The following is a 17237-nucleotide window of genomic DNA, read 5'->3' on the forward strand; positions in this document are numbered from 1 at the left end:
CCCTGGGCCTGGGAAACGTCAACAGCAGTCTGTACCTTGCAGGACCGCACAGGAAGAAGTGGTGTTGTCACATCCCACGCGTGGGACTCAGAGCCCCAGAAAGCCGACGGTGGTTAGAGCTGAGCTGCTCCTGATTCGGGTTTCTTGCCATTGTAGGTGGAGCTTTGCTAGTTCCAGCCAATATTACAAATGACTTGCATCTTCTGAGCTTGCTCCGGCCAATCGGGAGGAAGCCGATGCAGGTACTTATTTTTACGTACTCAATAATAACACTCCTTCCGTGCTCCCCAAGGGCCTTCTCATTTGCCAACTTGCTACTTGTCTGTCGACCCCGCTGGAATGTGTTTCAGAAAGAAAGCAAGGATGTTGAGCCCTAAGAACCTGCCCAGCGCCAGCGCACCGGAAGGAGCACGGGAAAGAGTTGCAGCGGGAAGCTATGCATGCCCAGGAGCTGGGTTAGACTCTTTGGGGGGGATCAGCCTTCGGGGACACTCACCACTGTGCTGCCTGCAGGCAGTGCTCTGCTGGTCTCAAGTCCATGACGGCACCCTAGATGGTTTCAGGGTTTGAAGCTTAGCAACCAATGACACCTCCTCCTGGAAGCCTTCCTATACTTTAGTCAGAATCGATCCCCCTATGCTATGCTTCCATGGCCCACGCTGTGGGCCTCTATCATTCCACTGATGCCGGGCATTATGTCAATGACCCCAGTGCATCTCCCTACGGGGGAGTGAGAAGCAGCTGGATGATTGGAGCAGAAAAGCAACATTATCTGAATGAAGGATTTGCAGGATCCATCCAGCTGCTGGGCTGAGCCTGCAGAGCAGTGGGGGAGCAAGGGACAGATGGCAGGAGATTAGTCAGGACGCAACTGCAGTAATCTCCAGGAGAGGTGATGGTGGCAGGGAAGGTGGGGTGAAGTCATTGCATTGTGGAATTATTTTTTAAAGGTAGCACTGACAGGATGTCCCAGAGAAACCAAATACGAAGGTCTGGGAGACCCCAGGAGGAGCCTGTTTGGGAGGAAGCCGAGGACGTCTGTTCGGGACGTAGTGAATTGGAGGCGTCAATTAGACACCCAGTGGAGATGGGACATGGGCAGCTGGATATGTGCGACCAATTGTGGGAGGGGTCACGCTACACATGATATCTGAAAGCCAGGAGCCTGGATGACATCCCTGAGAAGTACGTGTGAGAGGAAAAAGAAGACAAGCGACTCATCCCCACGTCGACTCCACGAGGCTGGGCGTTTGCACCGTGGCTGGCTCTGTACAGGGAGATGGGGGAGGCACGGATTCGAATGAGACCTGATTTCTGTCCTCAGGGAGTGCCGAGCCTGGTGGAGAAGAGGGAGTCTGAAGCCGCCCAGAAGACTGGCAGTGTGGAAAGATCTCCGATCAGAGCTTGGCAGACCTGGGGTGGACCCCCTCCCCACCCCCCACCCACCAGCCATGGCTTTTCTCTGAGCCTCAGCCTCCTCGTCTATAAAATGGGGATAATTATACCTCCCAGCAGAGGCCACGCTGAGAGTTTTAGAGAGAAGAAATGTGCTTGGCATAGAAGTGCTTGGGAACCTGCGCTCTTCATTGTTTGTTGGCACATTTCACACCCTGACGCCCCCCCTCCACCCCCGCCCTCTGCCCTGGAGTCCCACTGTCGCACATCATGTCAGCTGGGTTTCCAGGAAGGGAACTGCGGACTCCCCTCACTTACCGCCCAGCCTCCCTCTGTGGCTGCTGCTGCCTTGTGTTGGCTGGGGACATGCAGTGGCAAGGTCAAGGCCATGCTGCCCCTTGCAGTAATTGGAGATGACAACAGCATTTTGTCTCTTGTGGAGACGGGTAGAGATCAAAGCCGGCACAAAGGAGCGGCTGCGACAGGCAGGAATGCCCCGGCAAATGCCACCAATTACCGAAAATTGGCTGCACTTAGGACTATTACCATTCAGGGCTGCCCGGCCTCCGCAGTCTGCCCCAGTGGCTCATTCCTGACGGCAGGGGTGAGAGCGTCCCACAGGGCTGGTGGGAAGGCGGCCGGAATTCCAAGGGTTTCCATGGACCACGACCAAGCTTCAAAGCGTGGATTACTGGCCAGGAGACAGGCCAAAGGGGAGTCTGGGAATGTTCTCTGGGCCAAGAGGAAGCAGGGGTCCTGGAAAAGTATGTGGGGAGAGAAGGTGAGCTCTGGAGACCTGTAAGGAGAAGACCCGTGGACTCTGGGCTCTCTCACACTGGCTACTGCTATGCTTGGCAGAGAGGTGGGCATCAGCCCTCTGCCCTCTGGCTCCCGAGCACAGGGCACAATTCTATGATGAACCAGCCAGAGGCCTCCTTTGGACACAAGAACAAAGCAAAGACAGGATGCAGGACCCTGAGCCAAACCCCAGGGCACTCTTCGTGTCTGATGTCCACGCACTGTCCTCTTGTCCAAGCAGCAACTTCAGGAACAGAGTCCTAAGGAAGACAGGCAGCCAGAGAATGGCCCCCAGAGCCACATGGGGCACATGGAAGAATTCTAGCAGGTTCCAGGGACGATAGGAGAAAGTTGTGAAAGAACGAGTTACCCCTTCGAGAGAGGTTGACACGGGGTGGAAAGACCACTGTCTTTCTAGCTGTGAAATAGGGATCTCATCTCTGCCTCCAATGCTGAGGAGCTGTGTGACCTTAAACAAATTACTTACCCTCTCTGAGCCTCACAGTCCACATCTGCAAAGTGAGGAAAGTAATCCTGACATCGGAATCGTAGAAGATGGCACTTTGAAATGAGTCATGACAGTACTATTGCTGTGTATAAAAAGTCCAAGGCTAACTGCTGCTTGGCCATGTGCGTGGGGACACGGCCGTCACTTGGCTACTCGGTGGGGGCCCTAAAGCATCATAAGTAAAATATAGTAAAAAAAATTATATTTTATATTTATTTATTTTTTATGCATTTACATTTCTTTATTATATTCATGTTTCTAAAACTAAATTATAAATAAAGAGTAAAAAATGTAAAAAATAAAACGACACCATGTTAGGATGCTTCGGGGAGCAAAAAACAAGATGTCACCTGACAATGGCTTAAACAATGAAGAGAATTAGCTCGGCCAGCAGCTTGGGCGGTGGGGAGCTCTTCCAGGTCTGGTCTGGTTTAACAGCCCAATGAATAGAGAATCCAGTTTCTTTCTCCCCTCTGTCCCTGTCACCACGCCATCCTGTCCTCTCAGCCAGGGCCAGCTACACAGTCCGAAAGGCCCAGTGTAACGAAAATGAAGGGCCCGTGGTTTAAAAAGGAGGATAAAAGTGATGGGGAAAGTACTGGAATATAAAACCTTTTCTTTTTTTCTATTGTCTCTTTCTTGACCCTTCACAGTGTTTTTATTTGCTACTTAATGATACGCAGGGGGCCAGGGGCATCCCACCCTGCAGCCAATGGGGGGCGCTGGCTGCTGGGCGCCTCTCCCGGTGACTGTGGGACTGACACGCAGTGACCAGGCTGCGGCCCTGAGCGCCAGGAAGTGGGTGGCCCCCCGCCGAGACCCCTCCTGAGAGGTGGGGAAAAGGCAGTAGGAGGCAGGACCACGGGTGAGGGAAGGCTCCATCAGACTTCACTTACAAAACACGTTCAAAGATAAAATGGATTTTGTTTATTTCATTAATTGTTAAGAGAGGGACCCCAGAGCTCTAGATGTCAAGCGCGGGGTGCTTCCGAGTGACTGCACTGCCCCCCGCCCCACCACCAGCCTCTGCCTCTGCTCTGCCCACCGTCGGGTCACAGTCACGACTCCCGCAGGTGGGAGGAGAGGGGCTTTATCCACAGCACCTCACCCCTCTTTAGGGGACAGTGAGACACTGCTACTGTCCTCTCCTTGGTGAGGGTGGGCGTGTGGCCACTGATGGCCACAGAGGAGTCTGGGAAGGTGAGGGTCTAAAACTCCAAGTTTCCACTGGAGGAGGTTGGCCGGGAGAAGCGGGCAAGCCATAGCTGGTGCTCAGACAGTCAGAGGTGTGGGCCCGGGCTGGTATGGGGAGTGCTCCGGGCTGGCTGCTGTGGCCTTGAACTACGCTGGGAGACTGGGTGACCAGATGTCCGGAGTTCAGATCCATAGACCTACAAAGGAATGGGTGCGGGAGACAGCATGGTGGCCACGCCAACAGGCTCCAGGCCACGGAGCACCCCCTTCTTGACCCAGGCTGCAGGAAGGGGGTGTTAATCCCACTTTCTGCAGATGAGGAACGTGTCACACAGGAAGTGAGTTCAGGGAGAGCGTGAGTACGTGAACCTGAGCCGGCCTAACTGTGATGCCTCTGCCCCTAGCCCTGGCCCGGCCCGGTACTCGCTGCGGATGAGGGCATGGGGGCAACTTGCCCTGTGTGGGGGCGGGCAGAGGGCGGGGGCCGGACTGCAAACCAGGCTGGTCCTTCCTATATTCTGGATGGCCTCAGGTCCTTGCAGGCAGGCTGTGAGGGAATAGTTCTCTCCCAGAAGGTCACGGCTGAGTCAATGCCACACCCCGAGTAAGGAGAATGAGGAAACCCCGTTGAGGAAGGTCTCCGCTCTTGCCTGTGACAATGCCGGGTGAACTCGGGGCTTGAAGAACAGACTAGCTTGCTTAACAGAAGTGGTAAAGACATCCCATTAAATACGACTGAAGAAGGTGAGTGACCACCCTGTAGCTCGTGGCTACAGAGGCTCTTGAGCTTCACGGGACAACCTTCAGAGCTCTGCTCCCACACCTGAGCCCCCCAGCCAGCTCCACGGCCACGAAGCTGCCCGGATCTGGCCCATTGGTGCAGAAAAGGGCAGACCCAGGAAGGCCTCGAATGGAAAGGAAAGTGAGGGACCAGACTCTGAGAGAAGGATAAGGTTGCCTGGGGGTGACAGTGGGGCAAAAGAGGCAGCTAGGGAGCAGGAACCAACAAGGGAGGGGGCTCCTTGCACACTCCCCCCACCTCTTCCTCAGCCTCAGCCATCTTTAGTGCTTTTGTCCCTGTGCAGGAGATTGAAACTCCAGAGAGCAGAGACAGAGCCTCTGAGGGTCACAGCTGGGGCCCAGACCCACTCCTGGCCCAGAGGATGTGAGCCCCTCGATTGAGAATCCCACCATCCAGCCCATCAGGCGGAGGAGGTGATTGCCCTCAAGGAAGTCAGGGCGCTACTATCAGAAGGAGCAGGAACCAGTGTTGGACAGGAAAAATGAACACATTCCTACCCCATTGCCCTTTCCGAGGGCTCAGTTTCCTCATCCATAAAATGGAAATAATGATATCCATCTGACGTGAAGATGGGGCTGATTCCATGCAGCTGTGTGTGCTGACACGGTGCCCAGCGGCTGTTCCTCTTACAGTCCAAGGGCGTCCCACCTGGTCAAGACCATCCCTCGTGTCAGTTGCACAGTCACACAGTTGGAACTGACGAAGGGCTAGATGTTCGTTGCTGCTCCTGGGGGTCCGGAAGGTGTTTCCTCCACCAGGAAAAGGGACAGGCCATACAGGCATCCAGTCTTGTTTAATCCCACAGCCAGCCCATTTTCCGCCTGGGAGCTGGGCCTCAGAGAAGCCGGAGAGGTTGTTAGTGGTGGACACTGCCGAGTCTGGTTCCAGTCTATGCAACTCCAAAGTCACGATGACAGTCACGGTTTGAGGGCTGTGCAGCACATCCAAAATGAGTAGTCTGATTCACAGCCTCCCACCAGGGATGCTGCATTCCCTCTAATCCCTCAATGAGTTTTAGGGCCCCTGAGCTCTGCAGCTTTGCCCCTGGAAGAGTATTATGTGGATTCACTTGAAGTCATTTTTGGGGTGAACGAGGTACCAGATGCTGGCATATGGCCACCCCCTCACTCTTTCCTGAGAGGTATGAAGCTTTACTTTTTGCTTTTCTTAAGAAATAATGGTTCTGGGGGCAGGAGGACACATACAATGAATAGGAAATTATAGGCAACGTGCAGACAATTCTTAGTTTCCAGATGCATGTCAACCAACGTCAGGAAACAGGCCCTCCTCACAGGTAGGGGCAGCCAGAAACCCTTCGGAACATCCCGCCGGAGAATTAGCAAGAACTCTACCTTCTCACCTGGGACCCATCACTATATTTAGCAGCATTTAAGAAGCAATCCCCCCATCACCGCTGATTAAGAGGAACATCAATTTTAATGGAGAGGTGTTACCAAAGCCTGGCCATATGCCCTAACTGGAAAGGTCACTTTTCTCAGAGTGTCTGCATTACTTTCCTTCCCAAATTAGGCACGGGTATGTGGGAGGGGGCAAGCCTTTTCTACTGAGTGGCTGGCCTCCGTCACCTCCCAGGACGGGGGATCGCCCCAGCAAAGCTATCAGGTGGCAAGTAGAGCCCACTTGTTTATACAAGGCTGTGGGTCAGGAGTGGGGTTACAGATTTTTCTGGTACTGAGGTCTCACCTAGAAACTCTGGGAAACATGATCACCCCTCCCCGAGCCATCTTCTCCTGTGCGCTATTTCACGCCTGTGTGCATTTCCAGCAACCCAGCAAATCAGGTACATGCAAACTGCAACTTGTAAAAGCAGAGAAGTTGGGCATTTGAAAGGAGGCCCAGCTCCCTTGGGCTGCAGGGTCTCTGCCCGGCCTCTTTGCCAAAGAGTCCCTGAGGTTGGGGGTAGAGGGGATGGGCTTCCAGCAAGCAAGGGATGGAGAAGGAGGAAGGTCCTGCGGTGCCCATTAGTCTTGATTCAGTTCCATGGAAAGCTTCATGCAAATTGATCTGATGCATTGGTTATACTATTGTAGCTTACAGAGCAAAAAACAAGGTATCGATAAGAAGATTCATTCTACCATCATTCTTCAGTCTACACCCTTGACCATGGAGCCAAGCTGGGGGCAGGGTCGGGGCAGAGACTGAAGAGTAAGTCCAGGGCAGGAGATGCCTGGTCTCATTTTCCCCAACCAGTTTCAATGCGGGGCCTCCCAAGTGCAGGTCAGCATTCTATGCATTAATATCCTGTGATGAGCAGGATGGACCAGATCCCTGTCCTCAGGGAGCCGTGCCTCAGGGTGCAGAAACAGGCGGAGGGGAGAGAACGAACAGAAGCAAGAAAGTAATACCAGCTTGTGAAAGGTGCTAATAAGGAAAGGCCAAGGCTGATGCGAGTGTAACTAGGGCTTCTTAAAATTGCAGGTCAACACACAAGGACATTCCAGGTATGGAGCTATGAGCGTGTAGGGTCCTGTGTTACTGAGCAGGAAGAGATCCCTGAAAATACGTACCAGTTTTTAAACTCCTGCGACGTGGCAGAAGCTGTATCTGGTGCCTGGTGTGCGTTTTCTCTAACCCGTACACCAGCCAGGAGGGAAACCTGATCGTCCTACCACGCAGATGGGGGAAACTGAGGTTTCAGAGAAGTTGAGTCACCTGTTCAAGGTCACACAGCAAAGTGAGGCCAAGTGAGGGTGGCCCCTAGGGTGGTCTGCCGCCGAGGGTAGAGGTTGTCCAGGCCCGCTGTCTCTGTACAGGCAGTGAGGTCTGAGTGGAATCTTTTATTTTTTTTTTAAGATTTATTTATTTATTCTGAGAGAGGAGAGAGAGAGAGCACAAGCAGGGTGGGTAGCGCGGGAGAATCCCAAGCACAGTCTGCTCAGCGCGGAGCCCGACGTAGGACTCCATCTCAGGACTCTGAGATCACCAGCCTGAGGTCACCACCTGAGCTGAAACCAAGAGGGCAAACAGAATGACGTCACTGTCCGGACCATCCTCAGGGCTCTGCCTGTTCATCCCTCCACACCTCGAACCCTCAGCGGAGGCTCAGCTTTTTACCTTCTATGTAGTTTTGCCTTCTCTAGAATGTTACGTGGTTGAAAGAGCCTTTTCAGATTTAAGTTTCCCCCATGGCTTTTTATGGTGTGATACCACTTTCTTTTTCCTTCTCTTCTTTCTGCTGAATACTATTCTACTGCATGTGTAGACCACAGATGATTTATCCACTGACCGTGGTAAATTTCCAACAAGGTAATACATGAACGGCATCAAAAATGTCCCTACCACGTAGCAGGCTCGCAGCAAGGGCCACTCGATGTTCTTCGGGGCATCCGGTTAGCAACCTGAAGGCCCATGTTGCTCTAAGGCAAGGACAACCCTCTTCCAAAATGAGGAACCCTCATGAAGGCAGGACCTCCCATAAAGACAGGGTCCTCAGGCTTCTAGCGGTCTAGTAGTGACGAGGGCCCCACTGGAGCTGTGGTGTGAGGTGTGAGGCCTCGGGGCTCCTATATCCTTGAACTTGGCTCGCGGAGAGAGGAAGGGCTCGTGTGGCCTTGGTCTCAGACCACATTTCCTGCACACAGCTCCTTTTACCAAAGAGAAAGCATTCGCCGCATCTTCTATGCTAATTAGCCAAACCCTTTGGTGCCCATTTAGCAAAGCCATATTTGAAGCTCTCTGTGCTGTGGAGTGGGAGTCACCATCGTGGTCCTTCAAACACTAGCCCCTGGGGTGTAGGTTAAAGTTAACTAATGCACCCACACTCACGCAGCAGTTTCTACCGAAGCGTGCTTCTAAAGGTGGTCACGGACGTGTGACAAAGGCTCATGCGGGGTTGTGTCTCAGTCACCTCCCCTTCCCTCCTGGGCGTTGGGAACTGGCTTGTCAGTAACTAGTCTCATCCCCTTGGGTTGGTCACAGACCCAGCTGGAAGCTGGGTGTGGAGGTGGGGAGGGGGGCTGGGAAGGCAGTAAGGAAGGACAGGCTGTGACAGAAAGGATGCTGGCCTCCACCGGGAGCCCCAGGCTGCCCTAATTTGCTGCATAGGATTGGAGGTCCCTTTGCCTCTCGAGAATCGGCTCATCTCTTCTCTGAGCCAGTGGGCTGGGCTTGTCCTGACCTTCCTTGGAAACTGTGGCCGTGCACTGCCCACAGGAGCATGGCCCTGGAAGTGCAGGTCTGCCCCAGGGCCCCATCATTCCAGGACAGCCCCGTGCCAGCCAGGAGACGAGTCCCTTTGGCTCCCCTCTATCTGCTGTTGCCCAGAGGTCAGAACCACGGATCCTCCAGCTCGAGCATCCATGAAGGCAAACAGTTCATGCCCTGGCCCCCCAGCTCCAAGGCCTCTTTCAGCTCCCGTTACACACCCCCCCTCCCCAAAGCCATTCCCATTCTCATCCCCTTAATGGAAATATCAGTATACCTATCCCAGATTTCTCACCGGGATGGTGGGGTGTTCAGTTGAAATTGTGAAGGAACATGTTCATGACACTCTGGGCGTTGAATGCCAGGGACCCTTGGGCCATGCAGATATCCAGGAGGAGAGTATGGTGGGGGGGGGTTTGCTGGAGTGGGATGGGTGGACTTTGAGCTGCCCATGGGAGGATCCAAGGGCTGGGCATTCAGGAGGGGGAAGGTGGGAGGGCAGCCCCGTGGGAAGAGCAGGGGGAGCTAAGATACAAAAGCTAAAGGAGGAATAGTGAATTTGGGGGGGGATGGAGAATATCTGGGTACCTAGCCTCCCAGAGATGGCCCAGTCTGTCCTCTTCCAAAGAAGTGCCTCCGTTTCTCTAGGATTTCTCCCACCTTCCTTCTTTTCCTTCCTCCCTGCTCCCTGTCTCTCTTTTTCTTCTCTTCTTTCAACTTTCTTCATCAAATATTTATCAGTACCCATCATGTCCCAGCCACTGTTCTGGACATGGACTGTATGCCCCAGTCCTTGTGTGCAGAGTTATAGGGAAGCGAGGGAGGAAGATAATGAACTACCCACTCTACAAATAGTCAGTTATGGGCGTGGTGAGTGTATGGAGGGAACTCTCAGGGAGGGGTAACAGGGAGGTTGTTCTCTGGGAGGAGCTGGGGAGGACAGCAGTGGTTGGAAGGTTTAGAAGACACAGCCAGAAGAATTCCTCCTGTCCAGAGGTGGAGCTCCTGGCTTTAGCTCCTGAATCTGGGCTTAGCTTTGTACTCACCTTGGCCAATGGACATTAGCAAATGGGACACTAGCAGAGGCTTAAGACGACCTTGGGCATTGAGGCTGGCCCTCTTTGATGGGCCTTGGAATCCTGAGCCCATGATGTGACAAGGCCAACTAGTCCACTGGAGAGGCCACATGCTGGTTTGAGGGGCCTCCACCAACACTGGACCTGCTGGGACACATGTGAGCCCATCCTAGAGCCATCGGGCCCTGCCAAGTGCAGAGACTAAGCAGGCCCAGATGAGACTCACACAAGACCCCTCCCCCCAAAGCTGGCAACCAGAGAGTCTGCAGCTGGTTCATGACTGTTGCTGTAAGTCACTATGTTTCTGGGTGGTTTGTTACACAGCCAAGACTGACTGATACAAGAGGAAAAGGATCCCCCAATGAAAGAAGAGCTGAGCTAGATCTGAACAATGGGCAGGAATTCACCAGGGAGAGGCTAAGGGAAGGTGGAGAATTCCAGGTGCGCAAAGAACATGTGTATTTTGGCAGGAGGCGAAACTGTGCTTTTATTTTGTACAAATTGGACTGTTCATGTAATGAGTAAATACCGTGTAACCAGACCCATATAAGAAACAAGACATGAGTGGCCTCCCAGAGGACCCCCTTCTGCCCTTTCCCAGGACCCCCTCCCTCCCAGGCTGACCACTACTCTGACTTGTATCACCACAGAAAGGAATGGTTTTGAACTTCCTAGATTGCTCTTGAACTTTTTCCCTGTGGAATCCTAAAGGACACATTCTTCTGTTATTTATCCATTATCCGTTATTTATCCATTCTCCTCCTGGTCGATGTTTGGGTCATTTTAGCTACTCAGAGGAAACCTGCTATGCATGTTTTGGGACACATATTTGAGCAGTCTGTATGCATTTGTGTTCAGTATAGACCAGCAATGGAACTGCCAGGCCATGAAGCTTGCACATAGAGCAATTCTTTCAAGGAAGTGAAAGGAACAGGTGGATGGCACAGGGCTGCATTGCTTTAGGGGAGAAGTGAGACCTTGCCGAGCACTATAGACATAGGAAAGAGAACATCGGACGCTAGCTACAAGCATGGATTTGGGAAGAGCACGTAAAATTGGTAGGACAAGCTGCTGACTTGAGTAAGACTTTTGCCCTTCGTCCTTTGGAATCTGCATGTCCAAATCCATTTGCATAGCCTGAAATACTTACTTTTCCAGCAGAGCCACACTGAGGGATCTTTACAAAGACAAGTTGCCATCTGAGCTGCACAGGGGTCGGAAGTGGAAATGCCTGCCAGCATTTCACCTAAACCTAAGAATCATCCCTGCAGAGGGCAAAGGAGAGTGTATTTTTTTTTTTTTTTCCCTGACCTACTAGGAAAAACATGTTCCTAGTGGTCTTGTTTCCTTAAGGCCACCAATTGGCTGTACTTTTTTTTTTTTTACAGTGAATCTCTAACATGAACAGTTCCACTTAGTGACCTGGGCTAGTTCCAAAAGGTCAGCATTTGCTGACCAGAAGCAGAAAGATCAGACTTGGTTTCTGCCTAATACCTAGGGTCAAGTCCCTTCTCTGTTAGCCTCTGACCTGTGTGACCTTGGGGATATTACTGAACTTCTTTTTATGGTTCGTTTCCATCAATAAAGAGGCTGATAGGGCCTCCTTCAAATGGTTGTGGGATTAAAATAGATAATGCCAAGCCCCTGACACAACTCTCAGCAACTGTTAGCTGCAGAGCGGGGAAGAGATACAGAGTAGCTTTGTTAAGATCCACTTACTTGTGCTGGGAACACAGGCGTGAGGGGCTGGTCCCAGGGACCTTAGTTGCACCAAGCTTTGGCTTTTAAATCCCCCTTCTTGGGATTATCATCAACAAAGTTTGCTTTGGATTCCAAAATGTTGAAAACTATATATATTTCTGCCATACTGTTGCAAACAACAATATGGGATGTTTTTGCTCTGTGCATAACATCTCCCCTCTCCCCACAATTTCACATGGCCAGCATCTCACACGTTCCTTTGCTTTACCAGAAAATCTACTGTCCTTAAATAGTGTTCTAATGCCTGAAAAAAAAAAAAAATAGCAGTACTGTCTCCAGGGAAGCAGCCTTTGACTATTCAAACCTGGAAAAAATGAAGGGTTTTATTTGTGGAAATTGGGACATCCGGTGCTGTCTACTTAGGGAAGCAGGTTTTTTTTTTTTAACCACCCATCAACACCTACACATACCAAAAACTTTAATAAAATTCCAGAGAACACATTAATATTTTACACTGTAGGTAATCTCCCAAGTTCAGGGGCAATTTTTCTTCTGAGTGTGGTTCATTTTATGCCATGCAAATGATCTGAATCTTACTGAAGAATCTTACCAAAAATCTTACTGAAGCATCTTTTCCTCTATACCCGTATCTTGGTTCTCACAACAATCCAGATAGGGACTCTGGGCCCCATCTTACAGATGAAATCAGAGGCCCAGAGAGGTTCAGAGCTTGCCTGAGGTCACACAGCTCAGGCCATTACTGTCTGCCTGCTATCCACCACCCCACACACCTTCCCTCCTTTTTGCTTGAGCCTGACTCTTCCCATTTCTCAGGATCTCTCTCTGCCACCAGCCTTTGCGTCATGTACTGCAGGATTCCCAGGGGCCAGGGAGCAATCAGTGGGGAATATTTAGCAGGAAAAAAATCAGCAGATAGGTAGACACCTGGCATTCCTAAGGCACGGGGAGACCTTCTTTAGGGGAGCCGGGGCTCCAAAAGTTTTAAGAATTACTGCTTGGTGGGTTTCAATAGAATTTGTTCAGTCATACACACTGCTAACCCTTACTGAGCACCTACTACGTGTCCAGCGCACAGACAGGCGCTGCGCTGTTCTGGGCCATCTCGGGTGGGTGCTGTCACCTCCACCATCTGAACAGCTGCCTCCATGGCCACGGCCACCTCACTGCCTCGCTGAGATGGACTGTTCCCTGAACTCCTGTCCCACACCTCCGACCCTCCCTCCACACCACAACAGAAGGGACAAGCTGACCCGTGAGAGTCCTCCAAAGGCTCCTCTTAGGACAAAGTCCAAACCCCTGAGCAGGGACCCCCCCCACCCCTCGCAAGCGGATTCTGGGTCTTGTCCACAGTTGGGTCCTGGCGCAGGGCCAGGCCATGGGTAGATATTCGACCAATGTTTATTAAGTGCATAAATGAGGGTGGGCTGTTCATGCTACAGGGCAGGTTTGTGACATCATAATGCAGCCCAGGAAGTGGTCTGGGTCTTTGTGAATCATCATCGGTGAGTCTAGCTGGGATCCACTACAGCCTCTTAACTGGACTTCCCAACAGTTTTTTTTCTTTTTTTTCAAAATTTTATTTATTTATCTGAGAGGGAGAGAGACAGGTAGCGAGTGAGAGAGAGAGCATGAGTGGAGAGTAGAGGGAGAAGTGGGCTTTCCGCCAAGCTGGAAGCCCGAGGTGGGGCTTGATCCCTGGAAACCCAAGATCATGACCTGAGCCGAAGGCAGATGCTTAACAGACTGAGCCACCCAGGTGCCCCTCCCCAACAGTTTTTACATGCTGATGAGCTGTCTTTCTTTAAAATGTCAAATAAACACGACAATACATAAGTACATATGACTAATACCAAACTGCTATGTGTTCGGTCCACAGCATAAGTCCAGCTGTACTTGGGATGGACACGGGCAGGCAGTGAGAAGGACAGTTCAAAGTCTCCTTTTGCTTTACTTTGTGACCTTGGGCAGGTATCTGAACAGCTTTAAGCCCCACCAAAAAATGAGCCTGCTTTGTTGGCCTCATGACATTATTAGGAAGACTGGCTGACACCGGCCATTCAGGGCTATCCAAGGGCTATTCAGGGGCTATTCAAGCCTCAAGCGTCACACACAAATACAGGATCATGACCGGAGAAGGCAGCTTCCCACTGGCTGCAACCCTCATACCGCTTTCCTGCAGGGGGCTGGTGGGGACACTGGGGTTATCTCCGTTGTCTTCATTCTTTCCCAAAGTGGGTCTGGGATGCAGACATGCAAACCTCCTGTCCAGATCATCTGCATGAAGTCATCCGTCCCCATAAACAGAGGCAAGAAGATAACTGGGCCAGATGTTTTAAAAGTCCCTACATAGGGAGGGATGTTGGACTTGATCTCTGAGGTCCCATGAGGGATTCTTTGAGATTCTCTGATGCCATGTCCTTTCACTTGGCAGAAGTCAGTTTTAAACAATGGCACAGATTCTAGGGGAATTGGGCAATTTCTAGAAAATCCGTTTCTGGAAACTCCCAGGAAGCCAAGCCTTCAGGCAGAGTACTTTTCCTTCCCAAAAATAAAAGTGTGAAAGAAAAATAGTACTGTTAATTCAGGCAAGAGGGCAAACAGCCTAAAAACCCCCATGGGGTTTTCTCTCCCCGCTGGACTTCCAGAACCAGGAGGCTGTATACACCCAAAGAAGGTACAGTGTGGTCTTTGCTTGGGGCCCAGCTTTGCCCATTGCCAGTATGTGAACATTGCTTTGACGGCCACTCCAGAAGTTCACTTGGGCCCAGGACATGGGGATCAACCATTTGTCATTTGGTCCTTGCTTTGTGAGTTCAGGCCTATAATGAACTCTTCAATCATCCATCCACTCAATATTGAGAACTCTCTCTGTGCCAGGCACGTGCTAGTGCTCAGATAGACAAAGTCATGAGACAGCCGTGTTCTCAAGTACTTCAGCTTCGGCGGGAAACCACCAAGTATACCCAATTATAATGTAACGTGTTAAGATGGGGCTCATGGGGTATCATGAGCTTGTACTGAATACTATGGGACTCGTAGAAGATGGGCACTCAGCTGGGCTTAGGGGTTTTCGAGGAGGTCCTCTTGGGATGAACATGAGTTAGCAGTGGTGTGCCGGGTGAAGGGAAATGCAGGGAACAGAGGAGGGGAAGGGCATTTCAAAGGGAACAGAATAAGTAGAGGCCTCGGGGTTAGTGGGCTGTGGCCAGACCTCTGTTGTCCACATCCTAGGTAGAAAAGCACAAAACCAGGATTGATGGGCAAGGAGGTGACTCAGGGACCGGTCCGGGAGGGCCAGAGTTCAGGGAGAATGAAGGAAAGAGGAGTAATACTGACACATTAGCTCAGTGAATATTCAGGAACCTGCTAGGGGCTAGCCTTATGCTTTGTGCCAACTTGGGTTCCTGCTCCATCTTAACCACCTAAAATTCTCTACGCCTTGGTACAAAGAATTCCTCTGCACTGACATTTAGTACACGGTTGGTGCTCCATCAATGGTGATCAGGCCCCTCTCTGCCAGGGCGTTGTTACCGTCCCCACAACGTTCCTCCAATGATGCAGCCTTCCATTCACAGAACAGTCATCTTTGCGTCCCAATAAAGGGCCCATCCCTGCCCCTGACATCGCACCACCTTGTTTAAAGCCTTCTGCTCCCTGAGACCCACTTCTCAATGCAGAAGGAAGCTGATTTTCTTGGCTCTTTGCTTTGTAAAGAAAATGATTTTCAGCCTCACTCCCCTCTCCACAGCAATTATGGAAAATAAATTGAAGCATAAAAACGGGAGATGGCTAGCAGATGGGGCCAAACCAAGTGATGTCTGGCTACTGGCACCCAGCTCTGGAGGACACAGAAGCGGCCCTGCTCCCCCGAGTGTGAAATGAACAGGCGCTTTCAGACCCAGTCAAGGAGAAGTCAGCGCCTGCCTCGAGACCCAGGGCCTGCACCCAGGCACCTAGCAGCCCCCCGTTGGCTTCACTGGCCTCCATTGGACATGTCGACCCGCAGATGAGGAGAGCCTGGAAATAGAGAGTCTTGAGAGGTTAAAGGAGAACTTGTTGGTTTTCTGCCTGATTATAAAAATACTTGCTCATGGTGAGAAACTTGGCAAACAGAACAAGAGAAAGAAAAAGCAATGCAGAGCTTGACATTATATTCCTGTTTATCCTCCAGTGAAACTTCCCTACTGTTATGGTCAGCTCACTGGGCTGCAGTGTCCCATCCCTGATTATGCCCCTGGCGTCTAGAAACCGGTGGCACACAGGACGCCATCCTGGGGCCTGTGTCCATGGACCCTGCCCAAATCGCTTTCCCGGTGGGGGCTCCCGTCATCCTCTGGGTTCAGCTCCAAGGTCAGTCTTCCTGAGATCTCCCTGGACCCCTTCCCCATCTCTGCCACCTACCCCGGTGCATTTTCTCTGTTCTGGAAATCATTTCCATGTGTATTATTTGGTTTCTTGGTTGTCATGTCCCCCCTCCCCTCCAGGAATCTGAGTCTGATCGTAGACTCCTTCATCTTAGGGGCACAGGGTCTGCTCACCAGTAGGGGCCGCATAGTTATTAGCTACTGAGGAAGTAGCCCGTCTGTATGAGTTTCTAGTGGTTCAGTAGCATGAACGTGGCAATGAGGAACACAACTCAACCTGCATTTAAATGCTCAGGGAGACCTGCCCACAATTTTTTATTTTTTATTTTTTGGACTACCCCATATATGAGCCATTCTGTGTGGAGCCTGGCCGGGAGAGCCTGTCCCAGCACTCAAGAAAAGGTCAAAGTACTGAGCCAGGGGCTTGGATCTCATGTCCCTAACTCATTCTTCAGCCTTGAGTAAATTCCAAGATCCCAGGACCTCACTTTTTGTGTTCCGGAAACCAGTTAACTTTGCCTGATGTAGTAGCCAGCCCCAAACAAGATTAAGATCCTGCAACTCTCAAGAGTTAAAAGAAACAGTGAAGAACCGCCCCCCCCCAACACACACACACACACCCACCCCAGAAGGCCCATACTCATTTTCAGGAAAGCCCCAGAACGGGTCACTTGAAGATTCAGGGGCCTGGGACTGCCCGGGGTGGGGGTGGGGTCTCGGGCTGCTTCTTCCCTCCCCAGAATCTGGGGTCATCTCCGGACCGGATCCCCAATGAAAAGGTTTCCAAGCCCGGAAAGAAGTCCTCTCGCTCGAGCTCCCCAGTCTGGAGGCAGAGGAGAGACTGCCCCTGACTCCATCTGCGTTCGTTCGCCCCTACGCAGGTGCTCGCCGCTACCCCAGGTGCCCACAGGGGCGCCTGGCCTCGGCCCCAGCCCCTGTCTTCCGCAGAGATGGCTTCTCGGAATTGTGCGGAGGCAGGGGACCTGAGGTGGTGGGGCGTCTGCAGGGGTTTGTACCCGGGACAGGGGTGAGCTGAGGCCCCGGGAGCTGGTTGGGAGGGGGCGTGCCCTCCCGGACCGGCTCTGGGACCCGAGGGCTCACCCCAGCCGGCGTCGCCCCGCCCACCGCCCCCTGAGACATCACAATCTGGGGGCCGGGACCCCGCGCCTCATCACCGCCCGTTTGCAACCCAACAATCCACCCAACAACCCCCC

This window comes from Lontra canadensis, unplaced genomic scaffold, assembly GCF_010015895.1.
Source record: "Lontra canadensis isolate GAN:19392208 unplaced genomic scaffold, GSC_riverotter_1.0 scaffold98, whole genome shotgun sequence".
NCBI lineage: Eukaryota > Metazoa > Chordata > Mammalia > Carnivora > Mustelidae > Lontra > Lontra canadensis.